The 26,019-nt window shown below is 36.4% G+C and overlaps 1 protein-coding gene and 1 long non-coding RNA gene across 5 annotated transcripts in view; one reads left to right on the top strand and one right to left on the bottom strand.

Annotated features, from left to right (window-relative positions):
• The window catches only part of Pard3b (par-3 family cell polarity regulator beta), a 1,003,618-nt gene that overhangs the window by 134,793 nt on the left and 842,806 nt on the right, over positions 1-26,019 (top strand). The gene's annotated exons all lie outside the window — the stretch shown is intronic.
• Pard3bos1 overlaps positions 1-26,019 on the bottom strand; it is a 93,267-nt gene that overhangs the window by 1,506 nt on the left and 65,742 nt on the right. Inside the window, exon 3 of the long non-coding RNA XR_373443.3 lies at positions 13,313-13,495. This is a non-coding gene — a long non-coding RNA (par-3 family cell polarity regulator beta, opposite strand 1). The remainder of the gene's footprint in view (positions 1-13,312; positions 13,496-26,019) is intronic.

The following is a 26,019-nucleotide window of genomic DNA, read 5'->3' on the forward strand; positions in this document are numbered from 1 at the left end:
TTGGTCCTTGTGCCTGGTCTCTGATAATTTAGGACACATACTTACATATGTATATGTATATGTATATGTATATGTATATGTATATGTATATGATGTATATGATGTATATGTATCTATATATGCATATATATGTATACATATACATATATATATATATATGCACACATATACATACACATACATACATAATATTGGTTGATAGTTTTATCCATTGCTTGTTTCCAGTGCCTGTAACTGTGCCTAGCCCTTACTTAGAATTCAGATAATGTAGAAAAAATAAATGAACACTTTCCAATGTTAAATAATTTGATCATTCAGAATTTCAGTTTTCTCACTGGTAAAATGGGAGTGGTAAATAATCTTAGTGTCACAGGGAAAGATAGAAGTTGTGTGTGAAAATTCAATGAAAATATTAAAGCACTATACACATAATAAGGATATACTTGTACCACTTCCTTATTTTTTATCGATCTTTAAATATCCAGGTCAAACTATTTTTTAGCAGTCAATACTTTTAGATCACTTCAATCCCAAGTGGCTTTTTGAGCACTCTAACTTCATATACATAATTAATACTTTAATATAAGCATTAATATTTGACCCTTGGCATTTTGAAAATTTTAATGTAAGAAGGGGATGGTTTTTTAAAGATTATTTTTTAGCACCTTGACTTAGTATGGGTGGTGGTGTTGTTGTCGTCGATGATGATGATGATGTTTTTGTTTCTTTGATTGGATCTCAATATGTAGACCAGGTTTGCCTGTGAATTACTATATAGACTAGGCTGGTCTTGAACTCACAGAGAATCACTTGCCTCTGCTTCCTAAGTGCTGGGACCAAAGGTATTTGTACCACACCCTATTTATACTTTTGTTTTAATAAACATCTTTGGTTTTAGTCACTGATAAAGTTGAAACTAAAGTTGAGAGTTTCTATTTCGCTACCTTTCCTTTCTAGGAACCTATATTGCCCCTTAAATATTGCAGTAGGAAGCAGTGTGCAGGCATGTACCAAGCCCAGAGGAGCCCTCTGCATTAATACTTCTGTGACCTTACTATGGCAAAGATAAATGGTTTTGGGAGATAGTAACTACAGCTACCATAATCCTGATGATGGCCAAGTCAAATATGGACTCCCCAGTGCCTTCTACAGTTTACCTGGTTGGCATCTATAGCATGTCTATACGTGTACACGTGAATGAGACGCATGCAGGTGTCTAACCGCTGTGGTTCAGCTTTGCAGTGCTCAGGTCAGGGAAGCAAGAGTTCCCTCAAAGGACAAAAGGAATCATCAGGCTTGATGCTACTGCTCATGCAGCTGCTTCCTGTAGTACAGCAAAAACTAAATAAAAAATGTTTGCAAGAATGCAGATAGGACAAGGAAAAGATCCAGTCACACTTGAGATCACAATAATGCTTTATTTAGAGCCAAAAAGCAAGTCAGAGAAAAAGAGTCAAGGAACCTAGCCTCCTTCACCGTACAGTGTGCCCTTAGCCATACGTTGTCTTGCTGCTTACTGCTCTACAAATTTTCTCTGTCACATTAGTTTCTCTTGATGCCACCTCCATAAGTATATATCTATGCTGAGATTAAGGGTTAGTCAGTCTCTACAGAAACATGCATGTTATGTAAGTTACAAATTACAATTGCCCTATGCTGTTTTAAATTATATCAAATAGAATACTGCAGGGTTTACAAAACACCCTCTTTTAAAATACAAATACCTGCAGGGGTTAATTGGTAACCCATCAATTATGAATTAATTAGACTGTATTCCACTAATACCTAGCTGGATTTAACCTCGTCAGAGCTTGCAGAGGACTGGAAGTTGGTAGGATGGTTCTGTTTTTCTTGATATTCTAGCATTCCTCATTACAAACTTTCTCTCTTATAAGGTCAACTATCACTGCTCCAACTGCCCTGAACTAGGAGAATCCCAAATTAAATTAGCATTAACACTTAGGACTATGTTGAGCCAAATAAATCACTTTTGTTTTTAGCAGCACTAAGAAGTATTTATGGACGTTTCCTTGTAGACTGGAAGGGACCTGCCATGATGATGTGAGTAGATTAAGTCATTCAGGAACTTGAGAGACGCTTAGAAGGAAGGCTGCCTGTGTCAAAGGACCTCAGTGTCCTATCAAGGAGATACTCAGGAGGAGTCAGGGTAGAGAAGAGTGGGATGCTCCTTAGAAACTGATTGAGTAGGACGAGATACTGTCAGTGTCACGTTCAAACAGGGAGCTGCAGACAGTCGTGGAGGGAGGGACAGTGCCTTTTCCTCCTGATGACTTGTAATCTTGAAAAGTATGTGTGTGTGCATGTGTGTGTGTGCATGTGCGTGTGTGTTACTTAATGAATAAAAGTAGATTTTAAGAAATGGGCAGATGTGCTTTTAAGAGTTGCAAATGAGGAGGAGGGGCATAAAGAATAACATCTGTTTTAGGAAAGAAGAGACCTCAAGGAATGCATTAGGAAGTTATAAAAACAAGGCAGCAAAACACACTAAAGCCCTGATACAAAGAGGACACGTGTGTCCTGAAACAGGCCAAAGAGGATGCTGTTCAATGGTGAAAAATTACTCATGGAGCCTAGCAAGCTGTCCATTTTCTTGGAAGTTTCATGAAGACATATGAGCTGTGTAACAGTCTGATAGGAGTATCATCTGGTAGGCTTTGAATATCATGTGGTAGGCTTTCTACTTGACTCTGACTGGTTCTTTTGTTCCTAGGGCTCCAATATTTTATATTATTAATAAACTGCACTGAGACAAACAGACATTAAAGGCTACCCTTGCAATTGAAGTAGTATTTGTAACACTTCTATGAGGTACTTTTTTCAAGTTTTGTATAAATGCCTGAATTTATAAATACATTTTAATAAGCAAGAATATCCAATTCTTTTACTCTTTTACATTATAGTTGTTTAAAGCTCTCTAAGTTATGAATTTTTTTTGCTTAAGAAGAGAGTATGCCTTTTCCATTATAGGAATCTAGACTCTTCACTTAGGGAATCATGACTGGATTTCTGAACTTAATACTGACAGTTTGAACATTTCAGCTTCTCTCTTTAGAGTTCCTTCTTTTGATGTTACCAATCAGTTTTGAAAGATCAAGTGACATTCCCCAAGAAATAAAGAAGATAACCCTCCTGTGTAGACTTCAATTGGAGATAAATAGCTCAAAGCAAGTTCAGTTACAATGTCTTTAATAATGTCAGCCTAAAATATGCTATAGTTCAAATATAGATATTTGTGTAATCTTAACTATAAGCTAATTAGAATGATGGGAAAAGAGTCTCATATAAAATGATCTTTCACAGTGCGAATCTCAGAAATATCCAGACACATAAAACTTGAAGAGTCTCATAGCTCTTAGTGGGTAATAGTGGTAGAACTTCTAGACTGACAGCTTAGTGTGGCCACTGTATTCAATCTAAGAGGAAGCTAGCATATGATAGTATAAGGCGATTTTCTAAATAGGTCACCTTTTAAGTGGAAATTATACCAAGCCTGCAGTTAGCTTATGTGAAAATGAAAGTGTGTACTGCTCTTGATGATGAACAAAGGAGGGAGACATCTTAGTGCAGAACCTCAAAGCAAAAGTCTCAGAAATGGCTTTGGTTCTCTAGCTGAAAGTACCAAGAGAAAGCTCTGGTGTCTCAGCTCCCATGTGTGGCTCAAACTCCTTTTAGACCAGTGGTTCTCAGTCTGTGGTAGCGACCCCTATGGGGGATTAGAGGACCCTTTCACAGGGATTACCTAAAACCATCAGAAAACATATATGTAAAGTAGCAACAAAATAAATAATATTACGGTTGGGACTCACCCCAACATGAAGAAGTGTATTAAAGGGTTGTAGCATTGAGAAGGATGGTAACTACAGCCTAGGGCCTAGATCCTTCTGGGCACCGGCTTTGAAACTGCATTTCAAGATCTTCACAGTAAAACTCAGTTGTGTGGTTTTTTTTTTTGTTTTTTTTTTTTGTTTTTTACACTTCTATTCCTTCTCTCCTAAGGTCTTAAGGTCTTCAGTCTTGAGGGGAAAATGTTATAGTAGCCTTGACTAGGGATCCATTGAGGCATTAAAGAAATATTATGTTTTCCTGGTCAAAAGAATGATATTTTTTCTGACCTTGAGTGAGGACTTAACATTTTTGTGTATGCATGTATACACATACATGTATGTACATTTGCGTGCTAGGTTCTGCTTATGAAAGGAGCAGGTGTTTTTTGTCTTTCTCATTTCAGATCACCTTACTAAGTACTATACTTTACAGATTTATCTATTTTACTGAACATTTCATTTTTCTTTATAGCTGAGTAAATTCCATTGTGTATCTGTAGCACATAACCATTATCCATTCAGCGGTTGATAGACATCTGGATTAGGATTCTTTTCTTGCTGTTATGAATAGAGCAAGAGCATGTGCAGGTACGTCTGGCAGGATGTGAAGGCCTTTGCGTGTGTGTCCCGGGGTGGTATACTTTATCCGTATGAAGGAAGAACAACCCTGATCACCGCTGGTTGCTTATTAGTGCAGTCATTACAGAAACTCGTATAGATTTTTATCAAAACAAAACTGAAACTGTTTGTCACCCAGCTATACCTATGGGGTCTGTTCCCTGGACTTTGGAATTTCTATTTTTACATAGGTGAAATATGTGTGACTAAACTCAAACTGCTGGGATTTCCCTTCATCTAGATTCAATCTTATTTACATGAAGAAACTGCAGACTGTTGGAAGCAAACAATTTTTTTTTCTTTAAAAAAATAAAAAAGCAAAAGTAAACTACCTTAAAAGTTTGCCAGGGAAAGATGACAATTTTACAATCTCTCCCTCATTTGTTATGGGGTCAGCTGTGGTATTCCAGTGTCCCCTCAGAAATTATCATCTTTGATTGATTGATTGATTGATTGATTGATTGATTTCCAGATCCTCTTAGAAAAGAGGGGCCTTTAGGTCCTGTGAAGGTTCTATGCCCCAGTATAGGGGAATGCCAGGACTGGGAATGGGAGTGGGTGGATTGGGGAGCAGGGGGCGGTGAGACGGGGTGGGGGTTTTCAAAGGGGAAACTAGGAAAGGGGATAACATTTGAAATGTAAATAAAGAAAATATCTAACTAAAGAAAGAAAAGAAAAGAAAAGGAAAGGAAAGAGGGGCTTGACTTTATGGCTCTCCCTTTTACTATTTAGCTATGGAATCATGATGAAAAGTTGGGTGAAGAGATATCATGATGTCCCTGATGTAGCAAAGGCAAATCAGAAACTCCCAAGGAGCAATTGGCCCTGGATGGGGTGGTTATAGAAAATTTCCTGTTCTCCAAGGAAACAAGAAGTCCAATTCTTTAGACACTGGGAACATTTGTGCTTGTGTGTGACACAGTCAATGTGTCTCATACCCAAGTAATGTAAAAAATGTTATCCCTTCTTACTATGACATCAAAACCATAATTGTTCTTTTCTGAAGTGGCTAGATAACAATTAAACCTAGGGTTCTTTGAAGCAGCTACAGAACTTTCCTTTTTTCCCCTCAAGGACAAAGCATAATTTGGAACTGAGGTCAAGTGGATGAGACACCAGAAGAATTTGTAAAAATACCATGTAAATATTGAGGTGGGTAAATGGACTTGATTAGTAAGAAGTCATTTGAAGATTCAATGACCTGGTGTTTGACTATTTTTAAATTGCTATGATGAACATGAAGAAGTAACAGAGAAAAATGCGCACAAGAGAGTGATAGAAAAAATGATAGAGCGGTGTTTCTTTAGGGAGACCTGATGGCAGGGGTATAAATAAGCCACACAAACATCTCTTTCCCAAATAGGAACTTCTATTTAAGTAAGTTAGGCATTTAATTGTAATGACCGAACATAATGAAGGAAATATCCTCTGCTCAACAGAGACTTTAATATGAAATAAATTGCGTGTTCACATATAGTGAACACACAAAGCAATACTACTTAGACAAATAAACTTTAAACATTAGAGTTGTGTGCACATTTTTATGTGTATAGATTGAAACCTGTGCAATTTTCCTACTTTAATATTGTAAATTAATATTTAAATAGAAGAGAACTTTTAAAATCTTGAAGGTAGTATTCCTTAAACATTTTCTATTGTTTGGAAGTCAGAAGCTGAAAATGAATACCAGATTGATTGAAAAGAGCATTTGGCCTAACACATTCCCTGATAAGTTTAATTTAACACACTGCTTTGGGGTTTTAAAACTAAATATTTCCCTCTTAAATGGAGAAATGTTTCTTGTATGCAAGTACAGTATCTGATAGCCTAAGGTTGTCAAGAGTAAATATGGGTAATTTAAGATTTAGACTTTTTTTTTAATGGAAAATGTGGTTTTGAACAGTGAGAATTATTATGGTAGAAATACATTGGGCACTGTTTTGACAGTAGTGTACTTCTTAAGAAATAAACACCACAAAGGCTTTAAAATTAGCTAGTGTCTCCATATAAGGAGAGGAATGCAATGCTGGATTGAGTTTTTGACACACAATCTTTTATTATGACATCAGGTTGATTAATATCTCAGCCAAATCATTGTTTTAAAATATCTTCGTTCTCTGTCCATTAGACGTGGAGCAGAAAGCACACATAAAAGCTGGCATCTGCATCGTGCTCCTGACCGTTTACTTTGGGGCAATGCCAGTAACGTGGTTATAGTGTTTACAGTCTGAATGACTTAGGAATTCATCTCAGGCAAAACACTTACAAGTCTGTCCTGCTGGAGCCAAGCTGCACACAGAATGTTGGATAACTTGTTAAGAATAAATTGTGAAACACTTTTGAGCACAAGGTGCAGGTCTAATTTTTCCTTTCTTTTCTTTAACTTTAAAAATATTCTAAAATTATTACTTATTAAATGTCAAAATGCTTTAAATGTAGAACAGTATAAGAATGAGATTACTCAGCTCATCTAATGAAACCCAGCCAAAGTAATTATTACCCGAAGATGGGTATATGCATCCCTTTTATGTGCATAATTAAGAAAGCACATATATAATGAAATTAATCCAATTTTTGAATTAACATAATTTTGTCATTGTTTATATTCAGATTTTATCACACACTATTTGTTTGTTGGTTTGTTTAGGGTGTATGTGTGTCTGTGTGTGCCACATCATGCCGGTGGATATCGGAAGACATCTTGTGGGAGGGAATTGATTCTCTCCCTCTACCATGTAGGTCCTGGAGACTGAATCAGTCATCAGGCTTGGTGATCAGCAGTCTGCCTGCTGCGCCATCTTGATGGCGTGTCTATTGTTTGAAAGATGATTTCAGATATGGACATTGCATTTCATGCCCGTTTACACTTTTAGCATCCTTTCTTTGCTTTCTGTTTGAAGAATCTGCTGTGATTCAGACCAATAAATACTCTACTAATTGTAATATTAAAATGATATATTTTTCAGACAAAAGTTGAAGACTTAATCATATTTTTGAGTAGGATATTGGAGTGGTGGGTAAGGTATTAGAGGAACAGCAGGGAATGGCTGGCATATGAACAGTTCGGTTCATGTATGAAATTAGAATAAATAGAACTTACCACACAAGAGTAAATAAAAATTTTTTAAAACTTATAGAAAATTGTTTTTTTTAATGTTGGTTTTTTAAGAATCTTAAATATGGCGTGGACTCCTATCAAAATCCCGGTTAAATGAACATGGAGGTGATCATGCTGTGCAGGGGTTGGAATAGTTCTGATCACTGCTCTGATGCTGAGTAGAACGAGCTCCATTTCTTCTACAGCACCATTAGTAAAATGTTAGGTCTAGTTGCTTTTTAAACATTTTTCCTTGAAATACACAGGAGAGATTTAAAAACAAACATAATGTCGACACTATGCCCCTCCTTAGAATTGGGAACAAAATACCCATGGAAGGAGTTACAGAGACAAAGTTTGGAGCTGAGACAAAAGGATGGACCATCTAGAGACTGCCATATCCAGGGATCCACCCCATAATCAGCTTCCAAACGCTGACACCATTGCATACACTAGCAAGATTTTGCTAAAAGGACCCAGATGTAGCTGTCTCTTGTGAGACTATGCCGGGGCCTAGCAAACACATAAGTGGATGCTCACAGTCAGCTATTGGATGGATCACAGGGCTCCCAATGGAGGAGCTAGAGAAAGTACCCAAGGAGCTAAAGGGATCTGCAACCATATAGGTGGAACAACATTATGAACTAACCAGTACCCCGGAGCTCTTGACTCTAGCTGCATATGTATCAAAAGATGGCCTAGTCGGCCATCACTGGAAAGAGAGGCCCATTGGACACGCAAACTGTATATGCCCCAGTACAGGGGAACGCCAGGGCCAAAAAAAATGGGAATGAGTGGGTAGGGAAGTGGGGGGGAGGGTATGGGGGACTTTTGGGATAGCATTGGAAATGTAATTGAGGAAAATATGTAATAAAAATATTAATTAAAAAAACAAACAAACATAATTTTAATCTTGAAAGTCTATTTTGTATAAATATAATTTTGTACACTTAACTTTTCCTTTATTAATGCCACAGATTAAATCTCTTTTTACTTTTATTTATTATTTAATATGGTATTATTAATTTTCTGAGAGTTTATTGGGTGTATTGTGGTCATATTTACAACTAACCACTCTTCTTGGGAGGGACCCTTCCATCCTCTCAACTTCATATCAATTACATTATCTTTTTCCTAATCTGAAAAGAAATGTGTGGGGCATGACTTCCTCTGAAGTAGTAGTTTTAAAATGAATCGTTGAGAATTTCATATATGCATATGATATACTTCTATTCCTGAGTCCAATTAGTGCCATCCATATATGCATGACCATAGGGCTGTGTACCAGAACATGGACAACTACTGGGTACCACAACCCTGAAGAAACCTCACTCTTCTCCCTGAGCAGACATCATCTGCTTATGTCTTCTTCTTCATGATGCTCACATAGTTCCTCGTAATGGGGTTGTTGACTGGCTTGATCTCGTGAAGGTCTTGTGTAGGCAATCCAAGCTATGGTGCTCATGGGTACTCCAGCCCTGTTACGACTGGAAGACAATGTCTGAATCATTATGGAGTATGTGTAGATGATACAGGTACTTCTCGTGAAAGAGATGGGAGGAGGGAGATGTTGGGCTGGGCGACCAAAATGTGACAGCTAATTTATTTCTGTTGCCTTATGCTCTTGAAGAAAAATTTAATGTTATGAATTTCTTTACTTTTATGAATGTTTTAATTTCTGTAGAGCTGCCATGCATTATTCAAGATTATAAAATGATTTGAATTTCAGGAGCAGGCAGATTTTCTGATGAGGATTTCAAGCTGTGTAATTATGAAACCCATATAGGTTAAAAGTTCAGAACTCGTTAGCTTAATCATTTAAAAATAACCAATTTATAAGTGTGGCATTTCATTTCAGAGGGGCACAATTACAATGTATCTGACTAGAGGACCCCTGGATCCTGTTTGATACAGAATATGTTCATCCTGCATACTGCACAGCTCATTCTATAACATTACATAATTTATAAAGGAAATCCATATTTTATGGAGGTAAATTGGATGTCATAATGTGAAGCAAACGTCTAGTAATCTTTTTAACACCTTTGTTGGCTCCTTAAAAACTCAAGGAAATTAAGAAAATAGTGCAAGTATCAAAATGGTCTGCTGGCGCCTGCTGCATGTGTCAGAGTGGACAATGGTCTGCTGGCGCCTGCTGCATGTGTCTGAGGGACAGTTCAGGAAATGACTTGCAAAGCACAGGTGTCTCAGAATGAATGTGAGGAAATGAATGTTAAGCCCTGAAGAGCTTGTTGGTAAAGGGGTGTTTGCCTACAATGTAGCAAACTACACACAGCATAAGGCACACCATCGGCTACGTGTAGGGTAGTCTGAGACCCATTAAATATGTCCCTTGTTTTGGTGCCAGTGCTTCTGTCCAGGCTTAAAACTTGAGGAGAGCAGTGCAGCTGCCACAGAGGACGTTTCGATTACTAGAGATGTTTGGAACCTTTAAAGTTTTTGAACTTTCGAAACATGTAAAAATAAACCTTGGAATTATAGCTGAAGTTACATCAGGTGAAGCCCACGAGAGTCACCTTGGAGTGGAAACTCTTGCCTAGCCTTGTCAATGCTGTGTGGGGGCATGCTATGCGTCTATGAGAAACTGTTTCTTTGAGATGTGATGGTATTGAAAGGAAAGCTGTATTCAGGTGAAAAACAACCCTCATAAGGAATCATTTGTGGTGATTAAAAATGCAGCAATCACCAAACAGTTAAAGATGAAAAATAAAATGTGGTATTTATGAGAATTTGACTGGCGTGAAGATTTTAATGCATATTACCTTGCTTTGCTAATCAACGTGATTGAGATGCACGTGCCTGTTAAAAAGAACTCGCTCTTGGCTTTTGGTTATCAGAGATTTCACATTTATCTTCCCTTCATTTGAATGCTACATAAACCTCTCTGAACCTGAGGGGGTCACTCTCTTTTTCTCTCAGTTAGGTATGGAGAATAGATTTTTTTCTAATGCTTGGAGAATGATAACAAAAAGGAATCTTTTTATTGGTTCATTTCATGCTTGGTGAGATTCCAACTGTCAAAACATTATAAAAATTTGAACCCAGAGGCACATTCCATCACCAGAGTACTAATTACTGCAGAGAACCAGAGCGAGTCATTATGTAGCAGTATTTATTAGCGCTGCCCAATTTTAATGTTTTTTCGGACCAGAGACACTTAAATAAAAGGTTAAGCTGTTTTGGCATAAAAGTAGGAGGAGAATCGGCACAATTCATGAAACACCACCAACTGCAGTGCAGGAAGGTGGAGTTCACTGAAAACTGTGCCTTCACTTTTACCACAACTGAGCATCTTGTTTCCAGGGATGAGCATGGAGGGCAGATGCTATGCTGAGTTTGTGCCCATTGCTATTTAAACACTGGCTATGAGGTAGGCACTGATGAGAGGAAGACCCTGGGGTGCAAGCAGCCCCCTTCATAAAGAACAGCAGCAACACTCATGTGGGAAGTAAAGACAGAGACAGGGGAGGAAAGGGGACAGTGTGTGCTTGAGGACATTGGTGTCTTCACGTACTTACAGGACAGTTTCCTGAAGACATGGCATTTGAGAAAGACAGGAAATGAAGGGCATCTGAAATTTTTGCCATGCACACACATACTTTATGCATGTACTGTATCTATTGTATGAAATGTTATAAGTATTAAATGAACTGAGACTACATAAGTGAAATATTCAATGTAAAAATTACACTTAATAGATGCTTATTAGCTACCTTTCATGTATATAGCATTTGGTAGGTGGTAGACTAGGGAGGAACAAAGATAAAGGATGTGACTCTTCATAGAAGAATGGTGAAGTCCAGTGCCAATCATTGTGTTTTCCTAGTCCAGCTGAACTGCACAGTCCAGGGCAATGCATTGGATGGAGCATAGTAGGGCCTTTAATTTGACCAAATGCTAGTGAACTGCACTATTAACGTAGATGTTTAGTCTTGCTGCTGTATCTTTCTCTTCTTCTTTCCTCCGCCTTCAGTGATGAGTGTTTCTCTATAGCAACACAGTGTGCAGTGCATTCTCAGAAAGCCCCAGGAAGAGTGCATGGGTCAAGGAATCAGACAGAAGACAAGCCTTTAAGTACTTTGTAAAAAGCATACTTTCAAAGAAAATGAGCAACTAGTTTGTATGTATTTATAAAGGCAACAATTATTTTAAAAGTAGAGGACTGTTTATCTGGATTTGAGAAGAGAAGGAGGACAATGCCAAGCCAAAGCCGTGGTGCCGATGAGGAGATGGTCGAGAGAGGAAGACTGGAAAGTCCCTGGCCTGAGCCCTTCAGCAGCACCAGGGTGCAGAGTGTCAACTTCGCAAACTGTTGAATGGCCTAAAAAATTTTCTTCAAAGATGAGAGAAAATGATTGGGCTGAATGGATGAAGAACAATTATGGGATTGAGAGAAATCTGGAGTCTTAGGAGGAAAAGGAAACTTTCCAAGATAAAAATGCCGGAAGCAGAAAGATAGGAAGACAAGCTCCTGGAGACAGATTGTTCCAAAATTGGAGATTCTGAGAATTTTTTTACGAAGGTAATAATTACATCTCCTATGTACTAAGTGATGTACCACATATGGTGTGGGGCAGTACCCTGTGACCGCAGACATTAATTTCTCCTAGCACAACATTAATATTTATTCTTAGTAGAATAGAGATGATAAATAGCCTCTAGTCAGTACAGTTTGTGCCAAATTAATGAAGAGAAAAAAAACGGGGAAAAAAATCTCGACTGGGTTTTCAGAGACCACTGGATGTTAGGATGATGGATAAGGGAGTGTAGACCTGTGCAATTTGCTTTGTCTGTTTTTGTTTGCAGGGATAATGGAGATGGATCAAGATGTTAACAGAAGGATGCTCTGAGCAGGGAACAGATAGGTCTGTGTTGTCTGTCTGCAATGGCTGTGTGTCCTTACTGACCATGGGCATGGTTCTCTGTGTCTCTTTGTACCCTCTCTACACCGTGTACACCTGCTCTGACCGGCTCCAGCCTGAAAGAAAGAACATCCAGAAACTTCCCAGAGAACAATGGTGCATAATTGTATCTATTGTTGCTGATGAGACTATGTTCTGGTGTTACTGAGAAATTTAAAGTGTAAGATAAAAATATGATTCAAATCCAGGACTAAAGAAAGAAAGAAGTAACTAAAGTTTATATAGGAGAAAGTTTGAAGAAACCCCCAGTGTATCTTTCTGTCTCTATTACTACATACTACATTACTATAAATTTAAGTATTTATTTATAAATTTATACTTAAATTTATTTATAAATACATATATATGTATATATATGATTCCTCTAAAACATAACACCATTATTATATATTTTGTTTATGTAGTTATCACATAGTGGTATACCTAGACATACTTAGTAAGTGGTAGAGGACTATATAAATTTATTTTAAGAGTTATAATTTTCAATTATAATAACTAGTTATTATAATTAATTATGAGCTATCTTTATGACTAAGTACATGAATTATTAAATTGCTGTATGGGTCTATATGTGCAAATTTTTGGAATATGTTTTCGAGACCTATTCCTGATAGTGCATTTTTCATTATTGACACATTCTCATTCATACAAGACTTCTAAATCAATGAGGATTTGTTCTAATTGACCTCATATAATCTCAAGTGAACAAAATACCAATGCTAGGAAAGGGCCCTAATAGGGAATTTAAAAATTGGTAATGGAGAATGTTACACAGTGCCGTGCTGTAATCTCTTTGGCTTTATATTTACTTTTAGTATTGGATGCTGTGCTCTGCCAAGCAGGGTCACTGAAGCTTGTGGTCGGAGTCTTGTCTGGGGACCTGGTCACCTAGTCAGCATCCTCCTGGTTTATATTCACACCACGATCAGAGTGGAATCTCATCCTCAGTGTTCAAAATGTAGAAAAATAAGTCTCCTTTTGTAACTGGAAAACTGTAAAAAGGAAAAATTTTAATTATAGACTAAATTTTATCCATATACCTGTATCTTTTATACAAATGATTTATGATTATGGAAAGATTAAATAACTTTTATTTGGGAAAAATAACATGTTAAAGATCATTTCTCTCATTAAACTTTGGAATGATATCCTACCATTGCAATTGACACAGATAAAGATATATCAGGCATGGAAATTTTTTATATAATTATATCTCTGAAGTAATACAACTGTAACATCTTGACTTATACAAGAACTTCTGAAATTTCTGTTTTTCTAAGAAATCTATACACTAATTACCTGAAATAGCCTAGTTTCTGCTTCTATTTCTGGATATTTGCTTTAAGATCAAATACAAATTTTTTGTAGAATGGGATCAAAGCAAGTTTGTATGTAGAAGTGTCTCCTCATGGGGGTAGTGTATCCTTTATATCTCTTATATGGTTTTAGATTAGAAAATACAAACTCTTGCATCATGGTAATTTCTCTCAAGAGGCCATCATCAAAAATCAGATCCATGTATAGTAGTGCTATAGAAATATTTTAAAGCATTTTCTTAATGTTGGTATTTGTTCTAATGTATAATAAAGGAAGTAGTCTGGACTTCTGAGGTGGGATGAGAACAAATAAAGTTAAACAAAATCTTGTTCTGATAGCTGAGATTTTCTGACATAGCTGGGCACATGGCTGTAGAAGGAGGCTAAAGGTCAATGTAAAATGGAAACGGAAACCCGGATGTGAAGATATTTGATGCATTCCTTTCATTTTATTTTGCTATTCTTGAAGAGAAAAAGCCCATTTCTAGCAGGATTAGCCAGGTCTGACATTTTGGGATAGCCTTGTTCTGGGACAGAGATCGGATCGGAAAAGGTAAGAACATTTAGGGCTGGTGTTATAACATGTGTGAACCCAGTAAAATATTTTACTATAAATGTATTTTATGAAAGAAAAACATGAGCAAAGGGGAGGATATAAGTTCAGTTTTAACTCCTGTGAACTTTGCATGTGTCCATGACCCACATGTGTGCTTTCTATTGACATTTTCTCATGTCACACATGAACCAACCTTATGTCCTTTAGAGCTCATACGTGTGTATTTTCTTAGTCTGAAGCTCTGTATGGTTCTGTCTGAGGCTCACTACTGTTGGAGGTGCGCTGTTTGCTTAGTGTGGTGAGGCAGTGTACTTCTCTGTGGTAGTATCCAATAGTTGAGGTATTCAGTTACTACGTGTTATGTCTACATATTATATGTATGTTTCTATGACTTCATAGGCTATGTCCTAATCATCTCCAATTCAACTACAACGTGTCTTAGTATCATTAATGCCATTTGTATTATAACAATTTCCAGATTGGAATATTCAGAGAATTATAGGCTCAAACATTACTCCCAGGGTCACATTACTTTTGCAGGCTCATAATTTTATATTTGCCTCAGGATTAATAACTATAGGATTATTAACATTAAAGAATTTAAAGTTTTTAAGTGATTGAAGGATAATAGAAAATGCATTTTTAAAAAGTCCCAACTTAAAAAAAATAGAACAGTCTAAAGAAGTTATATTATTCAACTTGAAAAAGTTAAAAACAGGCCTATTCAAAGAATATTAAAAAGTTAAAATTATCTATAGTTTTGATTTTCAAAATGATCTATTTATTTGTACTTTTTATTGCCAATACTTTAGGGGCTACAGAGATAGCTTATTTTGTAAAATAAAATAAAATAAACACTTGGTGTTCTAGCATCAGGACCTTAGTTCAGATCCCTAGTACCCAAATAAAAAATTAAGCTGTGGTGGTGCATGCCGGTAACCTCAGTGCTGGGAGGATCAGGACACCTCACTGGCCCTCAATACAACAAAAACCTGTGAGCCCCGTGCGCTGTTAACAGGTTTGGTTTCAAAGAACTAAGGTAGAGAATAAAAGAGAAAGACATCCCATCATTAACTTTTGGGCTCCGTGGATATTGTAGAGATAAGTGCACCTGCGCATATGTACACTTTCAAATAGTATATGCACATGCAGATGAGTATGCACACACATACTTGCACACATACACTATATACACACGGGGATGAGTCTGAGCACATGCATAACATCAGGACAATTCTACTAGAATGTAATCGAGGTCTTTTTTCCATCTTGTTTTTTCTCTTTTACTGAAAATAGCTTGCTTTCTAAAGTAGTAGGTCCTGATTACGGTTTCCCCTCTCTCCACTCTTCCCTGCAGACCCCCTTCATTTCCTAAGGTAACCTTAAAAGGTTGGTTAGGATAAGATATATTTGGAAAGAAACTGCTCTACTGGAAAGATGTTTGGTTTAAGTCCTTGCAGATGAAGAACTTAAAATAATAAAAATTGATTCTATGTTTCTAGTTGATTAACAGATGCGGCTTAAGGTGACATAGATATAGTTATATAGAGAAGCACATGAATACACACACACACGCACACACACACTCACATGATCAGTCTCTCTATGTGTGTGTATCTATTTCTCTATATACAGTTCTAGCTATCTGTCTGTCTATCTTGTCTTCTCCCACTGTCATAGTAAATACTCTTGAGCCAAATGTAAAAGAAGTTATATGAGATACAATCTGGTGAAACATTACACTAAAGGATGTTAAAAAGAGACTTTGCAGAAAATTTGATGATGAAAAGGACAAAGCTTCTAAATTAGAGGAGTTTCTCTGCAGCTATTATAAGTCCTCTTTATGTATTTCTAGAATAAGGAGAATTATTTCTCTATGCTTTTTAACTTAACATCTTGAGTGTGGTAGGAGGTTTTCCCAGTTTACTTGATCTACTGTGACTGGTTCCTCGGATTTCTTTGCGACTGCGAGTAAAGTAATATTAATATATTTGTGGTCTGATAACTTGGCTTGTGCAACTATTTGCTAATAATGATCCAAACACCTTCATGCCTTTGATTATACTCTTTTCTTCATATTTTCAAAATCTAATAATGCTTGATTTTTCCCTACAAAGAACTTTTGTAAAATGATTGAGAGCTTTACAGAGGACTCTAGATGGGTTTTCATTGCCTGTTCATTAGTGTATTGTGTATATGTAAATTATATGTTGAGCTTCATATGAAGGGTTGTGAAATTTTGCTAATAAGGTTGATACTACTAATATCTAAGTTACTAAAATTATATGCATGTAATGGATATATGTGATCTCTCTATTATACGTTATAACTGTATGTGAAACTGCAATTATCTTAGTTATGTGAAAATAAAGTCAAGGATGTATGTGCTGATGTCATTCTCAGAATATTCCTTGTATCTTCTCATCTGTTCTTCTAAAACTCATTAAGACAAGTGCTGTTTCCATTTTACAGGTGAGAAAATAGAGGTGAAAGGGGTTAACTAACTCCCAGATTCTGATGGTTAGAAAGAGAACTGGGCCTGAGCTGAAGCAATCTGACTCCAGAGTCTGAGCTCATAGCACTTGCAACTTGGGTAACACAGACCAGATCTGAACATATGTGGCCAGCAAAAAACTCAATGCTCCTTGGTCTCCATTCTATGACAGTTTCTTGCTGAGCAATAAATAAGCTATGATACTTATATAGTATTTATACGTTAATTAGTAAAATTATGTTCTTTAAAATTAGTATTAATAAAATTATTTACAGCTTAATTATTTAAAGATGATTTGAAACTTCTGGTATAATTATTTTCATATGCCTTTAATATTTAGTCTTAGTTTACTATTACCAGGGACCTGTTAGGCTTTCCGACATTCACTACAATTATAGGCAAATAGCCTAGAAATTAGATGCAGGAGCAATTTCTGCATTTTTCTTCTTTTAAGGCACTAACGCTTCAGCTCCAGTGAATCTTCAAGGATGGAATACAACCTCCTTCATGATTTGGACCAGAGAGTGTGCAGATTAAGATTACTGGCATGGGAAAAGTGAAACAGCCATGAAAAAACAGAAGGCTTATATTTTATGTCATTCATAACTGTCTAAAGGAAGAGCTTGTTGTGGGGCCTCAAAGAACTTTTATTGATATGGACAAAGAAGACAGTATTCACTTAAAAGTATCTGTGGCATGTTTATGTGCTGAATGATCCACATATAGGAAAGCCATTTGATGTGATTGATCTATACAATGATGGAATTAAAAAAAGAGGTATATGAGTTTGCTATTCAGGTTAAAAAGTAGCATTATATGTTGTTAATTTCTAGTATGTATTTTTACAGTACTACCAGTCTTCTGTCATTTATGTGCATAGTCTCCAAAATATGTTGTCACATCCTATAGTTTAGATAGTTTAGGACTCTGCATGCTCTATTACTGTATGCATTCTCTGAAGTTTCTTTGTTTTTTGTTTGTTTGATACAGAGATTCTCTGTGTAGCCCTGACTGGCCTGGAACTTAGTCTATAGACCAGGCTGGCCTCAAACTTAAAGATCTACTTGCCACTGCCTCCCAAGTAGTGGGATAAGAGTCATGTACCACCACTGCTAGACCTCACTTTTGTTTTAATGTATGATTGTGATGATTACATTGTTAACTTGACATAATCTAGGAGATCGTGGAAAGCAGGGCCTTGAGAATGCTTGTGGGTGATTATTTTAATTACATTATTTAACATGGGAGGATATGCCCACTGTAGGCAGCACCATCCCCTATTTAATTACATTATTTAATATGGGAGGATATGCCCACTGTAGGCAGCACCATCCCCTATTTAATTACATTATTTAATATGGGAGGATATGCCCACTGTAGGCAGCACCATCCCCTAGGCTTAGGCTTTTGCAATGTATAAGAGTTGAGAAAGTGAGCTGAGTTCCAGCATGTGTGAATTAATGTATTCTCTTTGCTCTTAAATATAGATGTGAGATGACTAACTGGTGTCAGTTCTTGCTTCCTTGACTTCTTGGCAGCAATGACAGTAACCTGAAACTATGAGCTGAATAAAGCGTTCCTTCTTAAGTTGCTTTTGTCAAGGTATTTTATCACAGTAAAGGAAGGTAAAGCTAGGACAATTGTTTTTAATTTCATCCACATGCATGTACATAAGTAAGGTTTATTACTTTCATTGTTCTAATCGGTCTATAATAAGACTTAGTGATCTCAGGTTTATTTTTCTTTCAAAAGGAATTTGGATTATATATAATTTTTCAATTTCTTACATTTGAATTTCTTACATTTTGTTCAAGCACATAAGCAAGCAGCACACATACAAGAGTAAGAGGAAGCAGGCTGCAGTATTTACTGAGATATGTGCTATCTTTGCTAGTATGATAAAGCCAAACTGGTTTTTGAAGTCAGTGCAGTATTTTCCACTGCCTACATACTTTTACTAATATTTTATAGTAAAATGCTATCTTGTAGAATTTATAATTTTGAGTGTTCAGTTCATCTATGTTCATGCACGTTGTTAAGCACCCATCTCCACCATCTATTTCAGGACCCTTTCTGTTTTCTCTAACAGGTTCCGAGTGTCTAAACACACAATAATTACCCATTCTATCTAATTTATTTATTTTGGCTCTGTTACTCTGACCATTCTAGATACCTCACATAATTGGTATCATGCAATATTTGCATTAGCTTATTTCACTTAGCTCCTGTCATTAAGACTCATTCACATGGTCTCTTTGCCAGAATAATTGTTTATTGCTATTCCATTGCTTAGTTTAAAGGTAGAATATTCTCTATGTGTAACAACACATTTTGTTTGTTACTAATGCATTAGTGTTGTTTGAAGATTGTCTTGTATTTTCTCCATGTATCCCTGGAATTAGCTCTTTGTCTGGGAAGTCAATATTCTTTTATTTATTTATTTATTTTATTTTATTTTGCTAGCTTTTGTAAAGGTCTTAGTGCTGTTCATGTCCGTCACTGATGGCCTGGCATTGTTTATAGACCCTCTCTATGTACAGATACAAGAAATACCCTGCCCCCAACACACATGCTTATGCATATTTGTATTTGACTTTTAAAGCTGCACCCCCTCCATTATCTGTTAAACTCCACAAAGTCATAGATACCTGTGATTTTGGTCCATTACTTTGAAGTTAACTCAGTTCCTCCTACTCTTATTTACAGCAGGGTTTTCAGAGAACAAAAAGCTGGTTATTAGCAACTCAAGACCCAAATCATGCCATGCTCAATCATTAGCATTGAGCTCACCAACTCACTGGGGAAACTATCATCTCTTCTTATTCTGTTTCAATATTCCTCATCTTTCTTTCTCCTCTCACTAATTCTCTAGGTCTGCAAGGCCATGTTCATTTTACATGGATTTTACATGGGAACTTCCGGACTCCCTGTTATAGTAGATTTTGTTTTACAGATTTGACCTCTCTAGTATAGATGAATGCATGACTGGAAGAGGTCTAAAGTTTACAGCTGGGAAGCTGGCTGGAAGCAAAGAATCATTTTGTCATATTTTTTCAATACACACACACACACACACACACACACACACACACACACACACCCACCCATCATAGGTAGTGGAAAAGAAAGGATACGGGGGAAGTAGACTTGTTTAGGAAGGGTTTCTGTCATTTGTCAGCAAACTGCCCTGACAGAAATAGCATGAGTGATGTGTCATCGCTGCCATTCTTTAGGGAATATTATTAGTTCTCCTTCTGCATTAAGAAAATTATTTTATAAAAAACAAATATTCTCTGAGATGCACATAAGAACTCCAGATTATTTCTGAACCCTCAACGCTTATATCTATTCATCTCAGTACTATCAAATCATCAGAAAGAAAAACCTTGCTAACTGAATTCTTTCATCAATTGACAAACACACAGAGGACCTTGAGTGAACTCCTAGTAACTCCTCAGACTGTGCTAGCTAATCACCTTGCTTGTGAAGTCTCCATTCATTCTCCAGCTTGACAATCACTATAGTTATTCGTTATAATTTTCATTTGAAGCTATGCAACAGCAATGATATTGCATTTAATGGCTGAATGGCTTCCATGTTACAATTAGAGATATCCTGTGCAATGAAAGATGACAAATTGCCCTTTAAAAACAAAATTGCAGGACTATTGCAAAGACTCACATTGAGAAGGCTTACCAACAAGACATCCCCAAGAGTGATGAAGTATTTCACTTCATCATTAGTAGTTGCTGTGAAGCTGTTTGAATTAAGTTGTGGGTTTTGAAAGAAGTGTTCTTAGAAATCTCTACATTCAGAGATCAAGAGTGAAGAAGTGTTCTGAGATAATAAAATAATTAAAATAGATTAGTAGTTACCACCTAATAGTTTTAATATTTTAATAAGTGTCTCTAATAAGAACTTTGTGCTTAATCCAAATAACCTTTAATTTTCTGTAACACTGACAAATTTTAACATCAGACTTCTTTGTAAATTAATTTAAAAATTTTATTTTTTAAAGTGGGTGTGTTCTTTTTTCTGTAGATTTCACCAGACAAGAATTTTGGTTGTAAAATTTTAAAATCTGCTTTTTAAGCCATTTCAGCATATTCAACTCTTTTGAAAGCAGATGCTGTTTTTCTTTTTGCTGCTGCTGACTATGAAATTGAGTATTTCTGGCACTTGATTAATTAAATCATAAATTGTAACCCAGACTACTTTGTTTTGCAACCAAACTTCTGTACAAAACATATGGGAAGACCTTACTCATGCTCCCTGGTATGAAGTTTGGAAGATATTTTAAATAAGATAGTCTTTGAAAGAGGCAAGCTTTGGGAATGTTCTGTTCTTTGCAGCCTAATTAAGGCACTCCGATAACTCTTTTGTCCCTTTTGATTATTTCCCAAGAGCTCAGTAGATCAAATCCAAAGTCATAGGTCTTCTGCACATGGCCTCAGCAACGTTTCCCAGAGTATTTTCTGTGCTGGTCTCTACCACAGGTCTGACTCCTCTAACCTGTAACACTATTACGTTCTGGCTTTGATTCTTCCCAGTTTTGTGGGACCTTGCTGCTTATGACTGATCTCTTATATGGCTATATACACCCATCCTCTGTGACTCTGTCCTTGATACAGTCTATTCCTCTGAGCACCATACTACACTGATGTAATTGCACTGATATTATTGCAGCCTACTGCAGTTTTATAGCTATCAGACTATTCCACCAGTGTGATAGTCTTTAGAGGGAATTAGGCAGAATTGGCATACAGAATCATGGGCCTCCATTGTAACAAAAGTAAGATATATCAATGGAAGAAGACCATAGATTTGCATGTATAATAAACAGTCCAAAGCTTTCTTACATTTGCCAATATTTGATGATTGCTCAATATGTAGTCATAATGACTACTTTAACAATGGAGGCCAGTTATATTGTATGTTAATCTCTTAGAGCTTCATATTCACCAGGTGATCAATAAATGCTTTAAAAATAAGTATTAAGTGAGATGTGGAGTCCTATTCTATACCTAAGTGGTAATGACTGTCTGAAATTTGGTTAATGTTAACCTGCCTAATTTTGATACTGATATATGGCTATGGTCCTTCATGTTCAAAGAGCTACTCACAATCCAATAACAAGGGCATCACCTATGAATATGGAAACATGGATGCTACTCTGAACCCACCATGTCTGACTCTCTATCATAAGAAAAACCCAAGTGACTTGTGTGGGCATTGAAATTTAAGGAGTGCAGGCTTAGATGGACAGGTGATGATACTTTTGTGTAGTATAATGGGTGGTATTTTAGTTCATTAGACAAGGAGGAAGAGACTCCTTGATAAGAACATAAACTTCAAGCATCAACAGGTATCCTCTGAGATGCTGAGTTCTTTTGGGGAGGAATGTAAATGGACTGTTATATAAAACTAAGTTACATTCTGAAAAAAGCAGGAATAAGTTTGCCCACTCTGCTTTTATATTGTGATACATGTCCACATCTCCTCCTACATTTGTCCCAATGAGCTTGGTACACTTCTTTCTCAGAGTTGCACCCAGCTAGCTAATAGCCATTGCAGGCTAAATAAGGCGATCTGAGGTTTAATAGTAAAAAAGTAAATACCGTTGTATAAAACCCAAACCTTATTTAACTCTGTATTGGAAATAAATTCAGGTATACCCGAGACTTGAGCATACAGATTTAAGACACTGGTTTAATATTATAATGCCTCTGACTTCTTCAAGTCCAATCACTATGCGTGAGTCATTAAAAATTGTTAATGACTTCCATAGGGTTTTGCTCTTAATTAAATCTTACATGCTATGTAAAAAATACTTTTCAAGTCTATTTCATTACCAGCTGAAATCCCTTACCCCATCTTCTTTCCCATCTCTAGTATTTCCTTTCTCTCTGATTTGTGTAAGTCTGATGGAGGAAGAAAGGAAGAATGGTCTAGGGGGTAGGAAATAAGAAATCCACAGGAAGCAAAAAAAAAAAAAAAAAGATGAACAATTTAAATACGTACATTGCTGCAACATGGGCCATGAGAAGAGTGATAATTCTGCTATGGACTGAAAGCAGATGGGCAGTTAGCCAGAGAGGCAAACTGGGAACCAGATGGAGGACTCCGGGTAATGAGAACATCGGGGGAGATGGCTACGGTGATAATGTGGCAGAGATGCCATGTGCCCCAGGTTCAGCATGAGCAGTACCACATATGTGGCTGCTTGTATGTCTGTCAGTCACTGACAACCAGAGACACGTCTTCAGTTCATGAGTTAGTGTTCTGTGTGCTCCATGGCCAGGGTGATTGATGTTTGTGATGACACTTTGCTGAATCATCTCAGGCAGAGCAAATTTGCATGCTTGCACATCTTGTAATGTTATATGAATGTTCTGAACATAACTCTTTAGTTAAACTTCAGGTATAAAGTCTCAGGTATGGTCTAGCTGTATGGAATTTTTAGGGACATGCAAGGGCAGAAAGGCAGCACCATCTTTTCGTCTCTGTCCCTGTTTCTCTCTCTTGTTTTTCTACTCCTCTGTCTATGACTCTCTCCCAATACTGGGGTTGTATTGTAGGTCTATTCACTTAGTGGCATCCTCTTCCTCCCTTTGGTTAGTTGTTGCTGCTTACTGACCTTCACACAGACTGCATTTTCATGACACAGCTTTCAACAGCCTCCCCTGCTGACTTCACACAAAAGGAAAACACAACTCTTCTTAGTTTGTCTCTATCAGCCAAATACGTTATCAGTTACATCTGGAATATGTACATTCCTGGTCAATTCCATTCAGTTTTGGTAAATCATAGGATGTGTACATCTGCCCCTGAATCTACATCAATGAATTAGGCACTAAGGTATGTGTATAGACTGTGTGTATACCATGTGTGTCTACCATTTGACTTTTAATCGCGATTACTCATGGTGTGTTCATTTAATCAACATCTATAAAGTTTACTCTGATCAAGACATTTTGGTTAGGTATACAGCCATGAATAAAATATAGATTGAGAACTTGTTTTTTGATCCACTAGAGAGACAATAGTTAATTAACTGAGAGTTTACGGACAGCTTTAAAAAGGGTCTATTTATAGTCGCATCTTACACTGTTGGTCTCCATTCTTAATATCTGGCTTAATTGTTAAGGACATGCTTCTAATGAAACTTCTAAAAGGCGCATCTTATGGATTACTTTAGTGGAGGTAGTCTGTTATAATAGTTATAATGGAGCAATTATTTCATAGCAAGCAAAGCTAATGGAGAATATATGTAGACTGTGGGATGTTTTCAAAGCCTCGTGGATTAGCAAATAGTTGAGGAATTAAGGCCAAGTGCCTTCAAATGCTTGTCTGTTCATATTTTAAATTAAAGCTCTTATTTGAAGAGAGAGAAATATGAGTGATGAAAATCTTTGATCATCTTATTAGTAGATATCTTTAAAGTGTAAATTAACTGCTAATTTAATTCACTGTAATGCTGTGTGAAATAATGTGTTTTTACTTAAAAACTTGTAATTTTGATAAAAATATGCAGAGTTTTAATGACATCTAACCTTCTGGTTACTTCATTTTTCCTTTTTCTTACACTTATTGCATGTTAGCAAACTTAATTCAGAGAAGTATTTGACTCATTATTTTCAATTACACTGAAATAATAGCTAAAGAAAACCAGAGGTGGTATATTGGCTTTTTATTTTACTGTACTTCTAAATAGGTAAAAACTTACCTTCTTGTAGGAGTAGTTATATGGAAAAAGTAGTCACCTGATTTTTTTTTTGTCTCTATAACATAACAGGTAACAAGAATATTTAGGAATGATTTTGTAGTTGTAAATAAGTCCTGCTGTTGAATCCATTCATATTGCCCCGTTTTGCTCCCTTTGTAAGTACTAAAATGCAATGTATGTTTATTAAATATTGCCTCCAAAAGTTCCTTTTTTTGTGAGCTTGCTTTTTCTTGGTCATTTTTTATCTTATTCTGTACAAGAGTTTATAAAGTTCATTTCTGTGTTTACATCAGATTAATTGCTATTTGTCTTAATTGTGCTAATTTAAAACTAATACATATTTCTTTCTTAAAATTTTAAACTTATGTCAACAGCAACAAAAATGCATGCATTGCTTTCTTGGAGCTGGTTAATAACTAACACACCAGCACCAAACATGATCCACTGTCACATGAACATTCTCAGTGTGCTCGACAGCTCTTGCCATTTTCCTACTCATGTGTGTGAGGTGGCGTCTTTACATTTGGTCTGTAAAACACTGTGTAATAAGATGTGACTCTTTTAAATTTTCAATATGATAAAAATGGCCCAGAGTAAAATAGTGAAAACGAGGTGAAAACTATATATTCTAATAGTGATTGAAGTTATCAACCAATCAGAAAAAGGTCACATTTAGTAACGTGCATTAAAATATGGAAGAGGGCCTGGCAGTGGTTATGCATGCCTTTAATCCTAGTACTTGGGACACAGAGGCAGGCAAATTTCTGAGTTTGAGGCCAGCCTGGTCTACAGAGTGAGTTCCAGGACAGCCAAGACTATACAGAGAAACCCTGTCTTGAGAAACCTATATATATATATATATATGTGTGTGTGTATGTATGTATGTATGTATGTATATGTATATGTATATGTATATGTATATGTATATGTATATGTATATGTATATGTGTATGTGTATGTGTATATGTATATGTATATACACACACACACATACACACACATATGTGTGTGTATGTGTGTGTGTGTGTATGGAAGAGGAATCAGGTAGTTCATGATGGCAAAAGAAAAACAGTGAATTAATTTCTTAGTAAGTTCTTGAAGTTCTTGATAGAGAACAAGAAGCTTAAGTGAAACTTGAAATAGGAATGAACAAACAAACAAACAAACAAACACATTGTCTAATAATCTTGATCAGACAATCCTGTCCAAAGACAATAGCCCAGAAACCTCATTTGGGGTTCCAAATCAACTGCAAGCAATTAGTGTGTTTTAGTCTTATCTTTTAGATAAGTTTGCTTGTATTGTCTTGCCTTCACAGAGAATAAATAACTGGGTGGAACAAGATAGAACATTTGGCTTTATATAATATAGAAGTCTGAGCAGAAGGTAGCATTATACAATTTGCTAAATGCATGAAACTCAAG

The sequence above is a fragment of the Mus musculus genome, chromosome 1, assembly GCF_000001635.26.
Source record: "Mus musculus strain C57BL/6J chromosome 1, GRCm38.p6 C57BL/6J".
NCBI lineage: Eukaryota > Metazoa > Chordata > Mammalia > Rodentia > Muridae > Mus > Mus musculus.